The sequence below is a fragment of the Triturus cristatus genome, chromosome 10 (assembly GCF_964204655.1).
Source record: "Triturus cristatus chromosome 10, aTriCri1.1, whole genome shotgun sequence".
In the NCBI taxonomy this organism is placed as follows: Eukaryota; Metazoa; Chordata; class Amphibia; order Caudata; family Salamandridae; genus Triturus; species Triturus cristatus.
The window spans coordinates 725072640-725097701 of NC_140593.1; the positions used below are offsets into that span (position 1 = coordinate 725072640).

At 46.1% G+C, this 25062-nt stretch overlaps 1 pseudogene; it reads left to right on the plus strand.

Annotated features, from left to right (window-relative positions):
• Positions 1-3199: 3199 nt before the first annotated feature.
• Positions 3200-25062, plus strand: part of LOC146789923 (uncharacterized) — a 154966-nt pseudogene continuing 133103 nt past the window's right edge.

Here is a 25062-nt window from a genome sequence, read left to right on the forward strand (position 1 = left end):
TGGCCTCATTGCTACTGTCTTAACTCTTACTCTGGCCTAATAGCTACTGTCTTAACTCTTACTCTGGGCTAATAGCTACTGTCTTAACTCCTACTCTGGCCTAATAGCTACTGTCTTAACTCTTACTCTGGCCTCATAGCTACTGTCTTAACTCTTACTCTGGCCTAATAGCTACTGTCTTAACTCTTACGCTGGCCTAATAGCTACTGTCTTAACTCTTACTCTGGCCTCATAGCTACTGTCTTAACTCTTACTCTGGCCTAATAGCTACTGTCTTAACTCTTACGCTGGCCTAATAGCTACTGTCTTAACTCTTACTCTGGCCTCATAGCTACTGTCTTAACTCTTACTCTGGCCTCATAGCTACTGTCTTAACTCTTACTCTGGCCTCATAGCTACTGTCTTAACTCTTTCTCTGGCCTAATAGCTACTGTCTTAACTCTTACTCTGGCCTAATAGCTACTGTCTTAACTCTTACTCTGGCCTAATGGTTAAGGTCTTGGACTCTTACTCTGGCCTAATAGCTACTGTCTTAACTCTTACTCTGGCCTAATAGCTACTGTCTTAACTCTTACTCTGGCCTCATAGCTACTGTCTTAACTCTTACTCTGGCCTAATAGCTACTGTCTTAACTCTTACTCTGGCCTCATAGCTACTGACTTAACTCTTACTCTGGCCTAATGGTTAAGGTCTTGGACTCTTACTCTGGCCTCATAGCTACTGTCTTAACTCTTACTCTGGCCTCATAGCTACTGTCTTAACTCTTACTCTGGCCTAATAGCTACTGTCTTAACTCTTACTCTGGCCTCATAGCTACTGTCTTAACTCTTACTCTGGCCTCATAGCTACTGTCTTATCTCTTACTCTGGCCTAATGGTTAAGGTCTTGGACTCATACTCTGGCCTCATAGCTACTGACTTAACTCTTACTCTGGCCTAATGGTTAAGGTCTTGGACTCTTACTCTGGCCTAATAGCTACTGTCTTAACTCTTACTTTGGCCTCATAGCTACTGTCTTAACTCTTACTCTGGCCTAATGGTTAAGGTCTTGGACTCTTACTCTGGCCTAATAGCTACTCTCTTAACTCTTACTCTGGCCTAATAGCTACTGTCTTAACCCTGGAGTCCAGTCGTACCAAGTGTGACTCCATGAAAGATACCAGCTCTGAAGAGCGTTATCACAGATAAGTAACTTTTGCTTCACCATTCAGACTTTTATAGACCTGTGTGTTTTCTTGATGTCAAAGGGAAGTCCTCCATAGATTTTGGAGCTTTGTAAAATCCCAACACAAGGAACTGTTGCTACAGGTAAATATGTTCTACTATCCGCACTGTGAACACATGGCTGTTCTATGATGTCTGTAATTCCCACCACCATTCGTTTATCAAATCTTGTGCGCACTGTGTCTTTAACGGGTATTCAGGGTGCGTGTTTGTAGGCGTGAATCATGACTCTGAGGTGAACTGTTCATTTCTGACAAAAGGGCTCACTCCGGCACGATTTTCAGGTTTGAGCCTTTCCCCTAAATGAAAAGGCATGTGGTTTCTGAAAAGGTTGGCATTTTTGTTTTGGCATCAGCACACGACCTTCAGGAGTGTACGCTAAGAACACCTAAGTAAGGTACTGCAGGCCAGTGTAGAGCTCTGTGGTGTGGTGTGGTGTGGAGGCACAATATGCACGCCTTCCTTTGTGAGGTAAGCGGGACTAGTGTCGGCTCACCAGGCTGTAAGAAGCTGACGGGTGGCAGTGACTGACCTTTTTTTACTTCCTCCTTGCGAGGGCAAGTGGCCTACTTGACTATCCATGTTCTAACCGTGTCCTGTGCTACCTCTCTGGGTGCCCGTGGACATGTGACTACTTCCAGTGTGGCATAAGATTGCCAGGAGTAATTGTGCCATGCTACCCTATGAAATCATGTAAAGGGTTGTGTCCTTTGGGCTGGAAAAGCTTTAATCAAATATAGGCTGGAAACGACAAAAATCTATTAGGCCAGCTGGATACATCACAATTAGTATGCCAGTGAGTGCCATTAAGCTGGAGTTTACCACGCTATGGCTGCGGCAACACACGGTCAGAATCCTGCATCATCCCTGGGACGGTGGCACTGCAGTCTAAGTGGCCTCAAGCAACCGTCTGTTAAACGCCATATGCACCAGCCTCAGAATGCGCACTCTACTTGCACCACTGAAATAGATCTCATGAAGGGGTCTCTCCGCCAGTGAATCAAATAATTACAGGCTTTAGCGTCTACTCATACAATGGAATTGTACATATTACCTCCCTCAGAGATTCCCAATTAGGCCAGAAGGAATCCTGGCTACCAAGTCTTTGTCCTGAGGAGGCCCCTTTTAACATGGACCGAAACACATCAATACCATTTGCCAAGGGGATCAGACCAGCCAAGATGACACCAGTGGGGCCTCCATAAGAACCTGATCAGAAGGCTGTGCTAGCCACATGGATCAACAGGGTCACTCTCCCTTTGCACAGTTTGAATAGTTGGGAGCTACAGCACTCCCAAAATTCATTTTCCCCAATACACAACTTTCTAATTGCTTGTGAACTTGTGTTTTTGCTTGCATAACTCCTCCTTTACGGGTCACAGTGTTTCAGCATTAAAGTATTCAAAACCATATGTTGTTGCAAGTAATGTATGAGATGTTGTTTTAGAATCTTGCCCTTCTCGTACTGTGTATATCACTATGTAGGAATTAATGAAATACTGTAAAATGGAAAGTTGATTGATTGTGTATAAAATATCATATTGAAACAAGTGAAAGTGTTCTTTTTTTTCTTTGTGAAATAAATCTCTCTCTGTCCAGGATGATACATATATATTGTTTTTCCTTTTCTGCTTTGTTGCTCTGTGGGCACAGTGAAATCCATCTTGATTTCGGTGTCGGACAATATGCAAAATGGAGGTTGCAGAGCCAGTCAAACTAGCATAGTGCATTGCTGGCATCCCTGAACATTCTGGAAAGCACCAGTCTGAGGTATGGTAGGGTCGAGTCAGGAATCCCTTTGAAACGCAGCAGTATCCAGCTGCTGTGATCATTCCCTTTTGGGAGGTGGTTTAGTTGAGGCCTGTTTGCTTCTTAACTAACAGTGCTCCTCTGCTTCCCGGCAATAACTGCAGCACTCCATGGCATCCTCACCCCCCTCCACATCTCCCGTTGAGGGCACCTGAAAAGGGGTAGATATGGTTGAGATTGGAGAAACTGCGGAAAACATCAGTATTTACTGGCAGAAGTACTGGTCCTGTAGATCTTATTCCAGTGAACTGGGTAATAAAGGTGTGCTGCGCCCAAAGGAGCCAGCAAGGAAAGGTTATAACACAAGAGGGACTGACCCTTTAAAAGACCGACTAGAGAGGTCAGTGATTCACAGTTGGAGGGCGCTGCTGATAGACTTGTGCCCCATGAGTGATTAGCATCAGCGAGGTTATTCCGCATTTGTGCTAGTACACTTGAGGGAGGAAAAGTGCCTTGTGGTTAGTGATACTGTATACAAATATTAGTTCCTTATTGTAGATGTGAGCAGGTAGCGATTTTGCAATATTGTGTTTTTGTGGAAGAAAAGCTGTGCTTAATTTGAGCCGGTGTTTGCCGATGCTCTGCACTGGCACTTAATTTTCAACTCTGGCACTTACAACCATCCATCAATTAGCGGCGCTGCTTATCCATTTTTCAGGTGAGCACATCGAGTGTTTAATAATACAATATACATAAAAAATTAATAGTACCAGCCATCCAGGCCATTTTTAAGCTTTGGGTGACTTGGAATAGTCCGAATTATCACACACGTGTGATGGTTTGTAGCTGTGTTTATACCGGTGCTGGCAGGGCCAATGGGTGGTGCAAGCTGCAGTGGCCTCTTGAGAATGGCCCAGACATTTGTTTTTTTACAACTTAAGCACTGAAATAAAATACTTCTCTTTTTACGAGATCAAGCACTGGCTAGACATTCCATCTATGGGAAGGTTATTTTTGTGCAGGTTGAGCTCGGAATCTGATCCCAGACCACCACCAACCACCCTGAGTAAGCCTTGGACTGCTAATCCACGTCTGCTATGAGAGTCGAGTGCTTACTGTGTTATCTTTTTGCTCAGTCTGCAGAGCCGAAGTAGGGCCTGTCTGTGGAACATCGGTAGTAAACTAGGCTGCAGTCCCACCCCCACACCCCAATGGTTGGGGCCCAGCGAGCCCCAGAACCTCCCCGAACTGGTTCTGACAAGGTGCATCTGAGGTCACATCCGGTTGTGTGTATAAGAGATAAATGTACATCTAAGTCTAACTTGCTAATGGTGGATTAAGTATTTACCGTGCTGCTGAGGTAAAGGAGGCCATGAATTAGAGGCGTGAGGAGCAAGTTTTGTCTGAGGCTTGGTAAACTGTGGTAATATGCTGAATTTATAAACACAGGCATTTTGTTTGTTTTCTACAGTTTCTCTACAAGGAATTAACAGCTGCAAGGCATTCAAGAGCTCTACCTCCTAAGACCAGCAGCTCTGTGTGCGGGGCTCGCTTCCTGTTCCTGTGTGTGAAACCTACAGCACGTGCAGCGCCCCGCCACCCCTGAATAACCTCTCGAAATACAGGTGAGTAGCAAATCTCTTCCCTGTGTTGGTTCACAAGCTTGCTTTCCCTAACAATCTCTAGTCTAAAAGTATGTGGTGCCTTTTTTAGGAAATGCATGGTGTGTTATTTATACTGTATCTTGGCGCTATTCGTGACTCGTACTAGCAGAGTGATGTCTGCTGTTGGCGATGTCCCCAAGTGTGGCGCAACCTATTAAGGCCTTACACTTTGACCTTCTCCGGACAATTTGTAAATATTTGTATGATGGTGTGAACTAACTTGTTATGGGTTTGAATATAGGCGGTACACTCTAGTCTATAGTCATTGTACACATGCACGAGCACATCTGCCGGTGCCCCAATCTCATGTTACTGTCTCATTGTCTCCTATCTACCGGGGCCTGCATCTCACAGTTTCGCCCAGTGTCAGAGTTTCTTGCCTTTGTCACTCTGTCCCAATGTCCCAGGGCCACTATCGCATTATCCTCAACTCCCCATCCTAATGTTGGTTTCTCCCAGTCCGAATATCAAAATGTATCTTGTCTCAGCATCTCCCAATGGCAGTTTCAAATATATCAGTAATGCCGATCATTTTGTTTTAATTGATTGATTGGAATTGAAAATGTTTCAGTTCTGAATGCATGAATCAATGAATGAAACATTGCTAAGGTTTGGGGCTTGGGTAGCTGTCTTCAGAGTGTCTGTCACTTCCGTACTCCCTCCCTAACATTACTTTCCTCTGCAGCCTCTCACTCAGATCTTTTGGCCTTTTTCTGGAATCCTCCGTCCGCATATTTCACACGGCATCTCTTTCCTCTTTAGTACTCTTTTCACCAGTCCTCCTGAACGTACTTTTATTTCCTCCTAATCACCATCTCCCTTTACACATACGCATCCCTACACACTAAGCCCTACATTTTCTTTTTGTGTTGTCCAATTGTGTGTCTTTTGCTTTCTCGCCGTAAGTGCGCCGGGTATGCCCAGACGTGGGTCCCATGCTCACTGTGCCTCTGGATTCAAGCTAGCCTGGCTGATGAGGGGTGAAACCCTGAAACCGGTCCTAGGATGCTTGTTTAAGGTCCAGGGAGGACCGGACTTGGCAGTTCGGGCTGGACTGTTCCCTTGAGGCACAGGGTCAAGACTGATTTGTATATGGCCAGGTCTAAACTGGGGTGGCATGGTGAGCAAAAGAATGATGGATTTAACCCAGATCTCTTTACTGGGGGTGAATGTTTTGATTTGTTCTGCATTCCGTCCATCAATTGTGTGTCTTTTGTTGTCCATATTTTGACAGCTGTGGACCTGCTTCATTCACACTTTTCTACTATTACAACTGGCACACATGACCATTGCTTTGTACACTCTGAAGACGGGCCAAGGATTGGCCCGCAGGTAGGTACGGTGAGGATCAGCACTGTCTTCTGCCTCGCCTTCGAGGGTCTCAATCATTTGCTGTCCTAAATATATATCAACGTCCTGAATTCACTCGGACACCTTAGGCGTCTTGGTTCACAGTATGCAATACACAAGAGTCATATGTTGCCTGTAAAAAAAAAAAAAAAAACAAAAAAAAACCTGAAAACTAACATCTGGAAGTAGAAAATCTTAAGAAATCCAAGACGAAAATGTGAAATTTAAACAGGCGCTGCATTACTGACCCGGATTACCTCAGGAATGTTTAGTCACTGTTGAGAAATTGATCAGTGTTTTTATCTGGAGCGTTTGGGCATGAATATTGGACCCATTTCAATGCCCCGTTTTGTTTACTGTTGGTTCTGTGACCTGGCAGAGCCTTGGCCATTCTCTTTGCCCGAGTGTCAGCCTCTCCTTGTCCCCGACTCCCTGTCCGAGTGTTCGTGTCTCCCCATCCCAGGATCTCCTTGCGGCAGGGCCATCCTGTCGCACTGTCTCCCGGTCCTGTGGTGGGCGCTGCGGATGCACAGGGGGAGAATCAATAACGCTGGTAACCACGTGGAATATAGGGTTTCATGTCTCGCCCCCCAAGATTGTGTTTTGAAATGGGGTGACACTAAGTTGTATCTATGGAGGCGTGCTGTTTTCGGAGGGTGCATATTCATGAGAAAATGGTTAAGACCCTCCAAATGAGGGTGAGTTGGGTATGCTACCGTGTGTTTTTGGTTTGTTTTCCAGCATCCCAACCTCTCGAAGTACAGCACTGCCGATGTGTGTGGTACTGACCAGTGGGGCGACAAGGCTGCTTTACTCTTGTGCCCCTGGTGGTGGCCCCAGACCTGGTATTCTGTAGTGCAACCCCACTGCCTAAGTGCAGAGGCCCCTCATCCTCCTCTACCGACCACCCACCTGCATTAACACCCCAAACACAGACCTCTGAAGATCGTCTCGTGATCGTCAGGCGCCTTGAAATGCTGCCCTGTTTTTGGAGCCTGTTTACGTTTTCCTCTCTCTCCATGTCACACTCCCTACCCGAATGCGGTCCGGTAGGTTTTGGCCCAAGTAGGTGTTCAGAAGCGTGGCTGTCCATGTACAAATGTACAAGATCGCCACTCCCCCTCCTTGCCTGACGTACATTACGTATGTATCAACTGTTACGCATGCCTTATAGTTGCAGCGTCTCACATTTTGCACCTTACTAGGAGTGGCACTGTCACACTGGGCTGGTCCCGGTGTTGTCCTGAAGAAGAGCTGGGGAAGCTCGAAACTAGTTGACCAGACCATATGCTAGGCACACCTATTCATTATAGCTAGGGGCCTTAGCATATCACCCCATTTTAAAACCTATCAGCTAAGAGCATCAATAAAGTTTATTTGGCCCACTAGCTGATTATTTTTAAATCCCACTCCACTCTTTCACTTGCACTACACATAGTCTGATCTTTTAGTGCTCCTACGTAATTCGCAAGTCGCAGCACGCCTCAGTCCGTAGAGGACTGGGAGGACCCCAATGATTAAGCATGTCACCGTGGGGAAACCCTGGTGAGTGAGCGGACTCAAGAAAAGGACAATCTTTTCCTTTTTCTTTAATTGGTGTATTTCAGAATCGAGTTGTTTTCTGGCACCTCCCATCCCCCTAGGTTAGGTTATTTTAACTTGACTAGCTCAGGTTGTTCTTTGATACACTCCCTACCCCACCACCTCCTCCTCTCCAGCCTCTTCCCACCGACCGCAGGGTTCCTGGAGCTTTGCAATAATTCCCGCTCCCTCCGGTGACTCCCTGCAGTGTTCGATCGCATTCTGGCACAACAGCTCCACCCAGCGGACAAATTCTGCATTATGCAGTATTCAGGCGCAAACAGACTTGTATAATGATTTTTCCAAATCTAACTTCCAATTTGTGCACTATTGGGCACGTGTTAACATCTCCCCTCTACTATTTTAAGAATTGGACACCTCACATACTCCTTTAGATCGAGGTAAAGGATGAAAGGCATTGCCTCCCTTAGAATGGGACGAGCAATGGCACTCGGGTGGCTAAAATGTTAACACCATTAATGGCGTGGCAAATATCGGCCCCACTGCGTGCCTCTTTTCTCCCAAGGATAGCACTCCCATTACCTTTGAGAAGGGCCAAAAAACAATGCCAGAAATGCAATGGGTTGAATGCTTGGCTTAATCGCAGCCACTGCATTTACAATGGACTGATTCCATTCCATCGCAGACCGACCCCCCTCCGTGCCACGTCAGAAAGTGATCAGTCAAAAGCAAACCCGCCTTGGTCCTGCTGCAGAAGGAATCGTCCAGCCTGGACTGCTGGTGCCAGACCCTGTCCCCTTCAAACAGGAGCACAGGCAGCCCCAGAGCGGTTCAATCTTTTAGGTTTCCTCCGGGAGGTCGCGCATGATCCACTGGCAAATGAGCAGGGAGCTAATGTCTGGGCATACGTTGCCTCTCTTTGACGTCAGTTCGGAAACTACTGAAAGTGGTGGTGATATGCCTGAATGAATCTCATTTGCTGTTAGTTACTCTGGCCACATTCCAGGCCATTTTTTTAAAACCACTTCGGACAGGAGCTGTATGCACATTAATCTTAGTCCCACTCCTACATGGACATCCAGCTCAAAATGACAAACCACATCTTTTAGACCGAGGACAAGCAAACCCAGAATGCCTTTGGCCACCTTGTGCCTTATCAGTGCGGTGCAACTTGAGTTCAATGGCCCGGTGAACATGGGATCCACATGTTGCTTAAGGGGATAACAAGTATTAGCACTCCAGGGCATTGATTTAACAAATGGGTGCTTTCTGGGGGTTGTAGTCTGTCATCTTCAGTAGAACCAATTAGACTGATACACCTGCAAACAGTGCTTTTTGAAAGTGAGGGGCAGCACTGGAAGATTTGTGTCCCATGAATGATAGCGAGCAAGTCACCCAATGCTATTTAGGTAATTCAACATATCAATCAATCATCATTTGAAGAGCGCTGCACGGTCACCCCTGGGGGTACCTGGGAGCTGGGGTGCAAGGTCTCCGTCAAAAAACCAGGTCTTGTGGAAATGGCGGGAAGAGATGAGCATAAAAAGGCAAAACAGAGGTCAGAAAACTAGCAGAAAAGGTCAAACAGAGGGCAGAAAAACTGTCATAAAAGGCAAAACAGGCGGCAGAAAAACGAGCAGAAAAAGTGAAAATGGAGGTCAGGAAAACGATCAGAAAGGCAAAACAGAGCAAAAAACGAGGAGAGAAAGGCACAAACAGCAGGTAGGCATTCAGCAGAAAGTAGCAGACGGCAGGCAAGCTGGACAAGAGAACTGTCGCAGGGGGAGCCGGCACAAGAACCTACTCAATGGGGTTGCATTGTGGCCTCCATTAAGTAGGTCCTGGGGTGAAGGGACACGGTGGGAGGAGGGAGACAGAGGGAAGAAACGAGCACAAGAAGGCAAAACAGAGGGCAGATAAATGAGCAGAAAAGGCAGAAAAGAGAGCAGAAAAGGCAAAACAGAGGGCAAAAAATCTATTTAAAAAAAAATAAGAGGCTAAAAAAATGAGCTGAAAAGGCAAAAATAGCAGAAGAGTGCAAAGCAGAGATCAGAAAAAGGCAAAACAGAGGGCAGACAAAAAAGCAGAAAGGCAAAACAACGCAAGAAACAAGCAAACAGGGCAGCAGGTAGACAGGCAGTAGGGGATAGCAGACTGTGGGCAAGCTGGACAGGAGAACAGTCACGGGGTGGGTCTACAAGAGGGCCCCCTAATGCTCCCTAGGCAAACATACGGAATAGGCGGTCATAATTTAAAAAGTATTACTATTAACGCTAGGTATGCTAGTGTTGTTTGTTCCCTTCCTATTGTCGTACTTTAATCTCTGGGACCGCGTAGGGGACACCCCTGTCTATCCTGGTATTAGCAAACCGCAAATGGTTAATGCGGTATGTACAAGTGCTTTATATATCGTTCTAGCTATGAATGCACTGTGTACACGTTGTTTTACCTTACTTCGCGGGTTCCATTTTGGAAGCGGTGGCCATCTTGTCATTGCCCTCACATAGGCTACAATGGAGCAAATACGGGCCTCACAGTACATGGGCTTTTCCTTTGACTTCTCTGTGACCTGGGCAGCTGGCTCCGCTGCCCCGGGTCAAACTGGTCTCACGAGCTCCCCTTCCTCCGGCCACCTGTGATTAGCATCAGGGCTTGACCCGTCATAAAACCCTTTCATTCTACACGAGCCCCCGGCTAATCTCTTTCACACCTGACTGTTCCTGCTTTATGACTTGTTTCCCAAAACAGGAGATGCTCATGTTTATGGGGGGGCCTATTGATATCCGATGTGGGATCGGAGCCTTACTCTGTAAATGATTGTGGGCTGGCCGAACTGGAATGTGGGACGGTCATCATGACTCTGCCTTTTCGTTTGAAATGTATACATGTAATGGCCATATCATAAACCTAGGAATGTATGCCTGAGGCAGGGAAAACTGTATTTAAGATGAAGTCCGTTTCTATGATTTTCAGCAGTCTCCTGAGAACATACACGCTGTTGTACTTCTAGGATACCTGTAATTGGTCTGCAGCCAATAAACTGATTTTGACTTCACCCAGAAGACTCGGTGTTTCTGTAGGTCTGAAACAGGAAGAACCCCGAAGTCATAGGGTGTGTTCCCCTGCACCGCTGGGTTTAAAATACCCAGTACTTCAGTTGGCGCCCAACTCGGGACGATTTCAGTGGTACCAGTCCAAGCCAGAGGTTCGTGAGGAGCTTCGTGTGGAAATTCCGGAGAAAGGCCGCCACTTCATCGACCCCTGCATGTCGACGTGGTCCGAAAGTCTTTTCTGCGAGGTTCTCCGCGTCCCGACGGCTACGAAGGACTGCTGCCCTGATTAATCGCCCTGTTTTGGACCCTTGACGATTTTTGGTAGAGCGAAACAAATCGAGAGAGTCTTCTGGTGACGCCATCGATCATCAATATTCAGTTAAGTATAAGTGGAGCGTCTCCCAATTTGTTTGGTATCCTTCTGGATCGCTTTGATTTGGAGTTTGCAAACGCCAAAGCCAGAGGACTCGTGTATTCGCGAGACTATCGTAATCGATAATCCTTTGAAGTTTGGAACTAGACTAGTGAGCGAATATGCCTGGTTCTAGTGTATTTGGTAGATTGTTTCGTTTGGGTTGTGGAAGGGACTTCCAGTTAGAGGATTCATGTCCGGTTCCTCCAATTGGAACTCCAACTTATGAGCTTTATGTAAAACATGGCGTGGGCCCCATTGCATATAATGAAGTATGGATCCGTTACACCAGAAAGGATGGAGTTTTAAAATGGCCCCAAAATGGTAGTTTCGAAACAGATATCTTAGATAATTTGGAAGTTAAATTGTTTAAAAAGAAAGCCCGGCCGGCAATGTTTGATTCTTTCCGCCTATGGCGAAAGGAAGCCAAACAGAAGGAAATTAAGCTAGCAAAAAGGAATAAGAGAGAAAAAGGTATGACAGTAATGCAAGCAGCTGTACAATTTAAGGATAATGAGGAGGAACAAATGAATGAGCAATTGCACAGACAGCGTAAGCTAGGGATCGACAAATGTTACCCAGCTTTACCGCACCTTAAACAGAATGTGTTAGAAGAAAAGGAGAAAGATCCCCTGATGTCGCATTTGCTAAGTTCACCACCTCCGTATGCGCAAAATGCTACAGCACCTCCGCAACCTCCAAATGCGCAGCCTGCAGTTAATTTGCCGCAAGCCTTACCGCAGCCACCAGCGCCTTTCCAATTGGCTCCTGTCCCTGCAGCACAGACCTCTCAAGGGCCGCCAGTTGTGTCACCAGTTGCCCCTGCGCTTCCTGCGACCTTGTCTAGTTCAGCAGCTGCCTCCCCTGACACTATTCCTTACACTACTCAAGTACCTGTTTCTACATCCTCTTTTCTTCCCTCTGTTTATCCCCCTGTGCTCGCCTCAACTTCTCCTTCAGCGCGACAACGTCTAGCTAATATAGTTACTAATTTAATGTCGCCTCTCTTTGAGTCATCTAGTGCGACTCCTGGTTTACAGCGTAAGCAATTGCGCAGTCAACTGCCTAACCCCGATGAGAAAAAGGTAATAGATCATATGGCGCGTAGGTGGATAGTTTTTCCTTCACTCTATGATGTGGAGTCAGTTGTTAACGTTTTTCACCAATGGGATGCTTCGAAACAGAGGTATGTGTTTGAGAAAATGTGTGAAATCCTCTGTGAGGAATTGGATGATAATGGTAAAGATCCGAGCCCGCAGGAGTTGTGTCGAGTGAGATTTGATTTTGGAACTGGTACAATTGTGGGTCGCGACGTAGATAAAGCGGTTGCGGTTGTATTGTCCTTCAGGAATGATGATTGTCAACGATCATTGTTTGAACAAGATGTCCCTGTGGGGAAAAAGGTAAAAGCGCGACAATACCCCATGAGAGAAGTTCCCCCGGTATGGAAGGAAGCAGTTGCAGCTGATATTAATAACGGTATCGCTGCTATGCCAGCTCATTTCCAGCGTGTTTGGGTGCATGTTCCATGGAAGCGAAGTGAGGTGTTAGCGCTTAAGCAGACATTGCCTGATCCCCGTAAAAACCCTGCAGGATATTATAAAGAGCTGTCACAGACGGCAGGATCATGCGTTATGAATTTGGCAGACATAGATATGTTGTTTGGTAATGTTGTTCCACAGCCCCTATGGGGATCAATTCGTAATGCAGATCACGATGCAGAACTAGGCGCTACATCGGCTGACATCATTGCCGCAGACGCTAGACAAATTGGAGGCGCGAAACCTGAGCCTTTAGTAGCAGAACTCCCTGGTAGAATTATCACATACATGAAGACCATAATGCCCGCGATGCGCGTAAATTGGGACAAACTATCTGCATGCAAGCAGAAGAAAGATGAGACAGTGTCAGATTTCTTTACCAGGTTTGAAGAAACGTTTATTGACCACAGTGGTCAAGACATGAGTACTGAAGGTGGCCAACGGTTATTTGTGGATAAATTTGTGCAGAATCTACTTCCTGAGCTATGTAAGAAATTAAAAGATTCAGAAAGTTCTTGGGCTGTTTTCTCTTCAGCACAAATACTGGCTACTGCACAGTATTATGAAAATAGAGATAAAGATGAGAAAGATAGAACAGACAAGAAAACGAAAGAGCTGAAAAAGAAGGTCCTTTTGCAGCAGGCTTACCCGCCACGTGGGGGACAAAATAATTATAGGCAAACACAAGGTGTCTATCACCAACCCCAACAGTTTCAGAATAACCAGCAAATGAATGGGTATTATCAACCACGTGTCCCTGTAGGTCCCAACCAATGTTCATATTGCAAAGAGGAAGGTCATTTTAAATATAGTTGCCCTAAATTAATGCAGCGTAACAGTAATACGTATGGCGCAAGAGGTAGGGGTGGTCAGCAAGCTCCTAGAGGCAGAGGGCGTGGAAATGTTCCCCAGAACGCGCGTCCTCTTCCGCCTCAAGATACCATAAATAGCTTTGATCAGCAAGCCAACGCGACTGGTAATACAGCTCAGTACTACAATAATGATTATTATGCAGAAGACGACAATGTAGAAAATAATGATTACTAGGACAGCCAGAGACCGAGAGAGGGAGTTGTTTCAGTGCCAGTGGATCAGAGCACCGTATGTTAAGGTGACTACAGCAAATGTAACGGAGCCCTTTCTGCTAGACACTGGTGCTGCAAAGAGTTCAATCGTGCATTCAAAACTCCCTGGCGCACCTTTGTCTGGCGACATAAATGTTTCAGTAGGTTTTTCTGGCGCCCCAGTTAGAAACCCGATTTCCAGTCCCATGTCACTTTCTGTTGGACCTTGCGAGTTGAAAGCACCCCTCATCCTAACAACAGGTTGTGGTGAGAATTTGCTAGGATTAGATTTGCTAAAAAGATTGCATGCTACGCTATATTGTTCTCCATCAGGAGTACAACTTACGTTAGGCAAGAAAGTGATTTCCCCGATGTATTTGTCTAAGAATGCAATGCCACCTGAATTGTCATCCCTTCCGGATGTCCTTTGGGCTACTGGTCCCAATGATGTTGGTCTTTTGGAAATACCGCCATATGTGGTCACTTTAACCCCTTCGGTGCTCATGACGGAATGGTTCCGTCATGACCCACGGTTGAGCTGTGCTCATGACGGAACCATTCCGTCATGACCCCGCCCGCGCAAGATTCCGCCAGCACAGCGGCGGAATCTGCGCAGCATCGAAGGGGTTAAAGGCCAATGTCAGATTGCCACGTATTCCCCAGTACAAGATCTCCAATGAAGGTCAGAAAGCATTGTTAGCAATTGTCAGCGATTTGATTAATAAGGGTGTAATTGAAGAGACAAGAGGCAACGTTTGCAATAGTCCAGTTTTACCTGTCTTAAAACGAACGGACCCTTCACAGCCACCTGTTTACAGATTTGTGATTGATCTTAGAGAGGTTAATAAGATTGTTGTGCCACAGTTTCCAGTTGTCCCTGATATAACTGCCTTGTTAACCATGATTCCAGCCTCCGCTGCATGGTTCTCAGTGATCGATCTGAAGAATGCCTTCTTTAGCATCCCAATTGCAGAGGAGAGCAGAGACATTTTTGGCTTCAGTTTAGGAGGCCGAAGCTTCCGCTTCAAACGCGCTCCCCAGGGCTACTGTGAAAGTCCATCAATATACAACCAAGCTTTAAAAGCGCAGCTTGATGCACTGGTTTTACCTAGCGGCGCTATCCTCATTCAGTACGTTGACGATTTACTAATCGCCGCGGATACTGAAAAGATTTGCAAAGAAGCCACATTGTCATTGTTGCGTCATTTATCTGCTTTCCATCACAAAGTGTCTCTCTCAAAGCTGCAATATTGTCGACAAGAAGTGACCTACTTAGGTCATCTCTTATCGAAGGAGGAAAGGAAACTGACCCCAGAGAGAATTCAAGCCATTACACAGTTGAGTGTGCCAAGAACACAGAGAGAAGTGCGTGCTTCCTTGGGCATTACTTCATACTGTAGGCATTGGATTCCCAATTTTTCCTTGTTGGCAAAACCTTTGTTAGCATTAACATGCAAAGACACACCGAATCCTATTCCATGGTCTGAAGAGTGTCAGAAAAGTTTTGTGAAATTGCGTAATGCATTGTGTTCAGCTCCTGTGTTGGGTACCCCTGACTACAGCAAGCCTTTTACATTGTATGTTCACGAGAAAGATGGTTGCGCATTATCAGTGTTAACCCAGGCTTTTGGCGACAGACCGCGCCCATGCGCATATTTTTCGTCAACCTTGGACCCTGTAGCGAGGGCATTGCCAAGTTGTCTGAGAGCTACAGCTGCCGCAGCTATGTCTATTCGACAATCTGCTGGACTAGTAATGGATAATACATTGATTGTTATGGTTCCACATGCTGTGGACACATTGTTAAACAGGACCAAGACACAGCACTTAACTAGTGCGCGATTATCAGGATATGAGCTGACACTGTTAGCAAATCATATACACATAAAGAGATGCAACACGTTGAATCCAGCTACATTATTGCCAAATCCAGCAGACCTAGATGAGATTGAGCAACATGATTGTCTGTTCAGAACAGAAGAAGAGACGAAAGGGAGAGTAGATCTTAAAGATACTCCCCTGACTGAGTGTGATGGTACTTTATGGGTGGATGGTTCGTGTTTCAAGCTCCCGAATGGGGACACGACTGCTGCATATGCCATCACGACTTTACACACTGTTGTGGAAACTGCACGTGTGCCACATAATTCGGCCCAAGCAGCAGAGTTGATCGCCCTCACAAGAGCATGCGTGTTGTCTGAAGGAATGAGAGTGAATATATACACGGATAGCCAGTACGCCTTTGGCGTGGCTCATAGTTTTGGGCGATTGCGGAAAGAACGTGGGTTCCTGACTTCGCATGGAGCTAAAATTCAGAATGGCAAGTTGGTGAATGATCTCCTTGAGTCACTGACCCTACCGTTACAAGTTGCAATTATGAAATGCAGTGCGCACAGGAAAATCACTGATGATGTTGGACGTGGTAATGTGTTTGCTGATGAAATCGCGAAAGAAACAGCAAAGGATGTGAAGACTAGAATGTATGTGGCAGGCCCCGCAAGATGGGTTGGTGATGTTGGAATGTGTGACAACACAATAGAGAGTGTGAAGTCCATTCAAGCTGAAGCCACAGAGGAAGAATTGAGCAAGTGGAAAGAAGGTACGGGTAAATTGGATGAGAATGGTTGTTGGATTGATCTGTCAGAACATAGGCGATGGTTGTTACCTGATGCATATGTGCTTCCAGTAGTTACTATGGCACATGGAATGGCACATATCAGTGTGAAAGGAATTTGTAAGTTGTTGGCTCCGGTATGGCAGAATGCTGGAATTCCCAAGTGTGCAGAGAATGTGGTCAAGAATTGTATGGTATGCTTGAAGTTCAACCCTGGTAGGGGAACCCCAACTCCAGCTGGTCATTTTGCGCCTCCATCATATCCATTTGAAGTTTTGCAGCTAGATTTTATCCACATGGAAAGGTGCAACAACCTGAAATATGTATTGGTGGTTGTCTGCGCTTTCTCAAAATGGATAGAGGCCTATCCCCTGAAAGATAATACTGCTTTATCCACAGCCAAAGCCCTTGTGAAGGAGTTTCTCCCTAGGTTTGGAATGCCAAGACTGGTGTGGAGTGATAATGGAAGTGAGTTTGTGGGTAAAGTGATGAAGAATGTGTGTGAGGGACTAGGTATAAAGCAGAAGTTCCACGCTGCAAATCACCCCCAATCAGCTGGATTAGTAGAACGCTATAATGGCGCTCTAAAACTTAAATTGGCCAAAATCCAGGCGAGCTCCGGCCTTAAATGGCCTGACGCTCTGCCTTTAGCACTCCTGTCCACCAGAATGACCGTACACTCACGAGTGGGACTTAGTCCTTATGAGGTCGTTTTTGGCCGCCCGGCCAATATATGGGGTGTGCCAAGACCTACGAAATTCAGTGAAATCGAGCATCCAGTACTGCTTGACTACTTCTATGATTTGACGGTTAAACTGCGTGTTTTACACCAACAGGTGCATGGTACTCTTCCCCAAGTCTCTGAAGCTCCTGGACACCCTATCGACCCTGGCACGTGGGTCCTCGTAAAAAACTTTCAGCGCAAGGGCAACGACGAGCCTCGTTGGATCGGCCCTCACCTTGTACTTCTGTCAACAGGATCAGCGGTTCGAGTGAAAGGAAAAAAGAACTGGATCCATGGCACCCACTGCAAGGTAGTCCCCTTGCCCCTGCCATATGACCGGTGGGTCCAGGAGGGTATCGCCGACTCTGAAACAGACACTGTACCTCGTTTTGTACCATTCAGTGATGCACGCATAAGAGACACAGCTTCAGACCAAGAGAGTAACGATATTTTGCAAGAAGCTGTGCCACCGTCGATTCGATTGGACACCACAGAGCCTGAACTCTTGTTTCAAGATCAAACGGTACCTGGCCGTCTCCGCTATAATTTGAGGCCAAGGCCTATGGACAAATAAATATTCTTTTCCTTACCTTTTTGTTTTGATACCATAGCTCTCCCATCTGAAGGACTTTCTTGATTTTTGTTTTTCGAACCACCATCCGGGTTCAGCAGCAGGGTCGCGGTGCCAAGACTTTGGGGTACATGCCGAAGACGTTAGGTCAACGGCTCTGGTTGGTCTAGGGCGTTCCCTGGACTGACAGGCGTACTCCTTAGCAGAAGATACTCAGCCGCCGCGAGCGGCACGATTAGAGGATGGAGTTTTTCAAGATGGAGAGACTAGCTGAGGAAATGAACTCTAAAGCAAGAATATGTAAAATAATGAAGAGCAAACGTTTTGTATTTTTATGTCTGTTTATATTATGTAGTATGATAGTGTTTACTGTAGGATTTGTATTCTTCTCCTCTCAAGAGCCCATTGCACCCACTGTACAGCCTATACCTCCTCCTACTATCTCCTCACACTCTTTTCACCCTCTGCCTGAACATGAACAAGCTAGGCGGTCGGAGTTTGTAAACAACTCGTTTATTCAGCTCCTGCACCAGCACCAACTAGTCATGAATACGACCAATTGCTGGGTGTGTGGTTTAATGCCACATACCATTAGTAAGGGTATTCCTTATCTAGTGCTGCCGTTTAGTTACAATGGATCGTCATGGGCATTCCAGACCATGTTTCTCTTTGCCCTAGATGCCTACTCCCCGCGACAACCGCGTTCCATCAGACCTAGCACCAATAATAAGGCCTTAATGAAAGGAGTTGCCGATATGAGCAGAGATATCGATGCATACTCATCCATACCCAAGGAGGAAGTGAGAGCTTATGTAGGGTGGAACGCAACGGGGTATAGTATTAGTCTGGGTGAAAGGCAGCGAAAAATCTCATCCCCAATCTGGGTCGTACCCCACATAGGTCGGTTCTGTTTACAGGGTAATGGTCAGAATCCAAGAGCTCAACTGGGGAGAAGTGACTGTACTGAGACGTACACCTTTTCATCACAGTTTTCCCCCGCGTTTTTGGCTGCCAAGGGTACATATTTTGTCTGCAATGACCGAGCATATACATGGTTGCCCCCTGATTTCTCAGGCACGTTATATTGCAAACTTGCTACCGCCAACATTTACTGCTGCCTCTGACTATCACAAGACCAGAGTTGTGAGAGGCGTGATTAGTAAGGAGGATACTGCCGGTCAGGAAGCAGGAGACTTCTTTTTGGGTTTCCTGCCGTTTTGGGGACCTATGGTAAATAGTAGGAACCTGAGACAACTGACTCGTGTGGTTGAATCCACTGTCAATGTAACGGCTGGTGCCCTTGGTAATTTGACAGCTGAGCTCCAAGCGGATCGCCTTATGACTTTGCAGAACCGCATGGTTCTAGACGTTATACTTGCAGACCGCGGTGGGGTATGTAAGGTTATCCAATCTAGTTGTTGCATTTTCATACCAGATAACGCTCCAACAGTCTATCAAGCCATCTCCAAACTCCATAAAATATCTGAATCCATACACGTGGATAAAGGAGATTGGTCGCTGGTGGGGTGTGAAGTACTCCAATTTTTGAGACCCCAGAGGTGCTAGGGTTAGCACCCTATGACTTAGAGTACTTCCTGATGTGGTATTATAAAATTCTGCATATCTTGATAACATAACAAAGAACTTGGCAACAGAAGCTGAAATATGAAAAGACATCTTTATTAAACTCAAATGAGTGAGACTACGTCGCACAGAAGCCTTAGCAACTGAATGAGGCAGTCTCTAGAACAGAAACCAGTCTCCTCTTTTATGGAGAATGTTACGCTCTGGGCAACACCGCCCTTCTCTTGCAGTTGGTCATTCACATATTTTACTTCAAAGAACAAGCAGAGTCATGATTACAATCCCACATTTCAGTTAAGCCAGCCTGCAATTATTTACCCAGCAAGGCTCAGATCCCTCATCAGATATCAGCAGGCCCCAATAAACACGGGCACCTCCTGTTTGTAAAACAAGCCATAAAGCAGGAAGAGTCAGGTGTGAAAGAGATTAGTCAGGGTTCGTGTGGGAAGAAGGAATTTATGATGCCTCGGGCCCTGATGCTAATCCCATTTGGCCGCAGTAAAAGGAACCGGACGGACAGGGCTGACCTCGGGCAGTGGAGTCAGTTTGCACAGGTCACAGAGAAGTCAAAGTAAAGTGTAGCCTATGTGAGGGCAACTATAAGATGGCCACCGCTCCAAGATGGAACCCACGGAGTCAATGTATAATAACGTGTACACAGTGCATTCATAGCTAGAACGTTATACAAAGCACTTGTACATACCGCATTGACCATTCGCGGTTCGCTAATACCGGGATAGACAGGGGTAGGGCCCTGCCTCCTACGAGGTCCCAAATTTTAAAGTACGACAGGTGGTTCTGGGAACGGATATCTGCCTGGGGTTGGAAGATTCTGATGGTCATTGGAATGATCTTAGCCATTCTTTTCCTGTTCGGTCTGTGCATACAATGTGCTCCTGCGATATGTGGCCTCTGTGCTACATTATGTGTAAGGAAACCTGTATCGAGGGACGAGCTAAGTAATAGGATGATGCTACAGCAACATCTCCATGACTTCGTGAATATTGACCTAGACTCGGATTGAGATGAGTATTTTGATTGCCTATGTTAGGGCAAAAGGAGGGTCTGTCGTACTTTGATATTTGGGACCGCGTAGGGGACAGGACCCTACCCCTGTCTATCCCGGTATAAGCGAACCACGAATGGTTAATGCGGTATGTACAAGTGCTTTGTATAACGTTCTAGCTATGAATGCACTGTGTACACGTTATTATACATCACTACGCGGGTTCCATCTTAGAGCGGTGGCCATCTTATGGTTGCCCTCACATAGGCTATAATGAAGCAAATACGGGCCTTACAGTACATGTGCTTTCCTTTGACTTCTCTGTGAACTGGGCAGCTTGGCTCCGCTGCCCCAGGTCAGTCCGGTCTCACGAGCTCCCCGTCCCCTGGCCACCTGTGATTAGCATCAGGGCTTGACACACCATAAAGCCTTTTCATCTCACACGAGCCTCCAGCTAATCTCTTTCACACCTGACTGTTCCTGCTTTATGGCTTGTTTTCACGAACAGGAGCTGCCCGTGTTTATTGGGGCCTATTGATATCTGATGTGGGATCTGAGCCTTGCTGGGTAAATAATTGTGGGCTGGCTTAACTGGAATGTGGGATGGTCATCATGACTCTGCTTTTTTCATTTGTAATGTACACGTGTATATAGCCGTATCGTAAAACAAGGAATGTGTGCCTGAAGCACAATATTTCGTATTTAAAGAGAAGCCCGTTTGTGTTTTTTAAGCAGTCTCCTGAGAACATACACGCTGTTGTACTTCTAGGATACCTGTAATTGGTCTGCAGCCAATAAACTGATCTTTGACTTCACCCAGAAGACTCTGTGTTTCTGTAGGTCTGAAACAGGAAGAACCCCGAAGTCATAGGGTGTGTTCCCCTACACCGCTGGGTTTAAAATACCCAGTACTTCATGCAGGCCCCCTACCTAGATAAACCTGCGGCTATACTTGGCTCTGGGTGTGCCGTTTTGGCAGTACTCGCACAGCACTTGGCAATGCTTGCGCCATGTGTGGCTATGCATGTGCCTTGAATGGATTTGCATGTGCCCACATGGTTATTTGTGTGTTGTAAGACTGTTCTGCACCATGCTGTGCTCCTTTCCCCCAAGCAGGATGTGCCTCCTGCTTAATCCATTTATTCTATAGAGCAAACCTAGCCCAAAGTCAGTGGTGTGCAGCACAGGGTCAAAGAAAACAGTCATCGAGTCACAGGGGAGAAAACTGGGTTGTGTATGGTTAATGCATTGTGATGTAGTGTTCTTTAAACAGCTGCTTCTCCACCTCCTTCTCAAATTGAGTCAGTCCTGGTGATGTTGTTCCAGATTTGCATATGCCTGGGTCCAAACTGGAATGGCATGGTGAGCAAAAAATCAGTGGATTAAGGCACAGATCTCTGTACTGGGGTGAATGTACGACATTGTTCTGCATTCTGTCCATCAATAGTTCTTTTTGCATTTGTCACCCCGAGTGGGTCCCATGCTCTCCATGCCACTGGAGTCAAGCTATTCTGGCTGAAGAGGGGTGAAACCCCGAAACCGGTCCTAGGATGCTTGTTTCCAGTCCAGGGAGGACCTGGCCTGGCAGTTCGGTCTGGACTGTTCCCATTGGGCACAGGGTCAAGACTGATTTGCATATGGCTGGGTCCAAACTGGAATGGCATAGTGAGCAAAAAAATCAATGGATTAAGGCACAGATCTCTATACTGGGGTGAATGTACGACATTGTTCTGCATTCTGTCCATCAATTGTTGTTTTTTCAGTTTTTTACATAGACGGAAAATGGTCAACTTTTCTGCAGCATTAGCCAGGGGCTATCAGGGCAATGGAGTTTTATTAGGGAAGTTGATTCTATTTCCTCAGACCAATGATGACACGTGTTGCTGCCAGTAGGACGCCCTTAAAGGGGGTGTGGGGGAGTAGGGAGGGAGCAAGTGTGGAGTCTGTGAGGCCATAGAGCAGGGTGGTTACCAAATTGTATAACAAATTAAATATGGGTGGTTTATGTTTCACAGAACGATCGTGCTGTAAGGTAAAAGCAACTTTGGGCATTGCACCAGGAAGAACCATGAGGCTTCTGAATTTCAATTAGCTGGTTCAGGAGGCAGGCTTGTCAGAAGTCTTTGCGAGAAAGGACCCAGGCAAAAAAATAATGGGCGGGATGGGGGCCTCTGCACACTTTTTCTGCTTTTGGCAGGTGCCAGAGCAATATCTTGCAAGGTATTTCAACAAGTGTAACTCAGGGTAAGAGGAAACATGCCATCTGGTGCAATCTAGTGCTAAGACCATGTCATGTGCCTCTATTAATGAAGATGGCAGGCCTGCTTACATTTATAAATACATTACTAAATTTTGCTGAAACAATGCGGGCCTGGGGTACAACTCCCTTTCTGCCGCCCCACCCCGTGTGGTGGCCATGTCAGGAGATGAGCACGCTGCTAGGAAAGGAAGCAGAGTTCGAGTAAACACCTCCTGTCCTGAACAGTGCCACGAATACTGCTCCTGTTGACTCTCCGTAATCTATCCTCTTCTACCACTTTAAAAACGTAGATGTCAAGACATTTGTAACGATCCGGGTGCACTGTGAGCAGCCCCTTACCCCTCTGTAAGCGCCACTGCCTCATCACTATGGCCCCTGCTGCCTCATTGAATGACTCCTCACGCTCCGTGTGATCACTCTTACTTTCCTTCTGAAGACCCCTCCTTTTGTCCCAGTGTAACTATCACCTGCTTTCCCAATAACGACTTATTTTGTGCCCTCCTCTGCCGTCCCCTGGAACCACCACCTCCTGCTTCCCCCTACATCCTCTTCAGCCCTTGTTGGAAGCTCTGCTGTTTCGCTAACCATAGACTGTCTCCTGGAAACGCATCCTGTTTTTCCCAGCGGCTACATCCTACTATCGCTAGCAAGTCCTGTTTGCTGTCTCTAGGAACCATGCGGGGGTGTCCTCTGTCTCCACCCAGGAGCCATCCTCTGCAGTCCTCGTAACTATTTCTTGATATTCTTCTTTAGCCATCTGGTGCCGTCCCTCCATAACTACAGTGTGTGGTCCTCCTATAACCACACCGTGCGGTCCTTCCACGAGGACACACGGCGGCCCTTGCTTAGCCACTACCCACCCCCTGGTGTGCTCCTCTAGCCACACCCCGATGTTTCTCATAACCAGTATCATCTTAAGGATTTTTGGGTCCCTGGCCAAGAAATATTCTGGGGGCCCCAGTATGGAAAAACTTTGAATTTTCATACTCCTTTTTTTTCTCAAGCCCATGTTGCCTGACCACATTGAAATGTAAGTCAAAGGTTAAGATACAAAATAGGCAGAAGTGAACTAAAAAATGTTAATTTTCCGCGGGGGAGATGGGCAATTGCCTACTTTGTCCTTGCCTTAAAACGTCTCTGCCCATAACAACCTCTTGCTGTCTCTGTACCATCCTTCTGATGTTCATTTAATAAGCCCTATGGGTCCTCAGAACCACTGCTTGCTGTCCCAAGTACCCATCTCATTCAACCCTGCTGTAACAAACATTTTCTACTCTCCCTCTTAAACTGCTATCCCTCTGTCCCTTAGAACCGTGACCCACTATCCCCCAAATCACCTCCTACACTTAGACACTGCCCCACTCCTGTTGACTTTCTGTAAACTCTCCTTCTAGAACTGTTGGCTACCCCCAACTTTTTTTTAAGCTAATACAAGTCTGTCGTTTAACCAGATCAGGGACATCTAGCGTTTGAGAATGTGTATATTGATGGTAGGACATCACATTTTTTTTCGTAGCGCTAGCTATAAAAATCCTGTTTGAAGCAGGCTCTGGACCCACAACAAAAATTGAGGTAGAAGTCAGGAAAGACATAGCAGGGTGCTTCAGCAACCAGACAGAGGATAACAATAATTGTGATCTGACCCTCTTTAATCCCTTTCAAGGGCGCAACATGTTTTCATGTGTCCCACACATGTCTTTCAGGCAGGATTTGACACTGTAGTGGCAACAGAAGGGGCAGCAGCCCTCATCCTGAATGTCGAGCTATGCTCGGAGGAGTCGTAAGGGCCCATTCATGTCCACCGGACTATCAAAGTGGTCTATTGTGTTGCTACTGGAAGAAATTTCACACCTCATTAAATGTAACTTTCTTAGAGTTAGTTTTCCTAATGCTTTTAAAAATCAAACTTCCCAATTTAAATTGGATTTTTATAGCTATTAAAAAAGTGGTTTATTTATTTTCCTTGCTGGTCTCAAACCCAGATAGCAGTGTTAATATTTTAATCATTACTCTGGTTTTCTGTACAGCCAGGTCTGCCATAGAGAAAATAGGTTTTGGGACATGGTGGCATTTAATTTTGTGTGTCCCGCTTTTAAATACCATACACCCTTCCTTGTGTTCTACAAGGCTTATATATTGGTGACTTTTTCATATTTGAAAGAGGTCTTGGACCATCAAAAGTGTCGTTCTAACAGGTTGCACTGCAGGTTTTACACTACAGCAGTCTTGTTACAATAAGTCTTAAGCCATGTTTTGCAGGCCCAATCTGTGAATCGCGCAATTGGTGCTGCAGTCCACAAGTGCCATTTATCTTCCAGGCCCTAGGTGCATTTCCTAAACAATATACTATGGACATATAGGCAAGTTAGATGTGTCCGTTCGATATAAGCCAATATGCCCACGTTTAAACAGGAAGCACAAGCACTTTACTCCTGCTTAGCAGAGGTAAAGTGTATAAAGTAAAAAAAATAAAACCAAAAATAGGGCACGGAAAAGGTGAAAATATCTGGGATGACCATGCAGGTAAAGCAGTTTTCCTACACCCCACGAACTGAAGGCTGATTATTAAGATATGAACTTGTGAAGCCACAGATTGTAGTAACATCTGCGTAGAAAGTGCATTATCCCAGTATCTTATCGGTTTAGGACCAAAGAAGTAGCAGCAGCCCTATAATCAGGGCACTACATTAATGCAATGGGGAGGA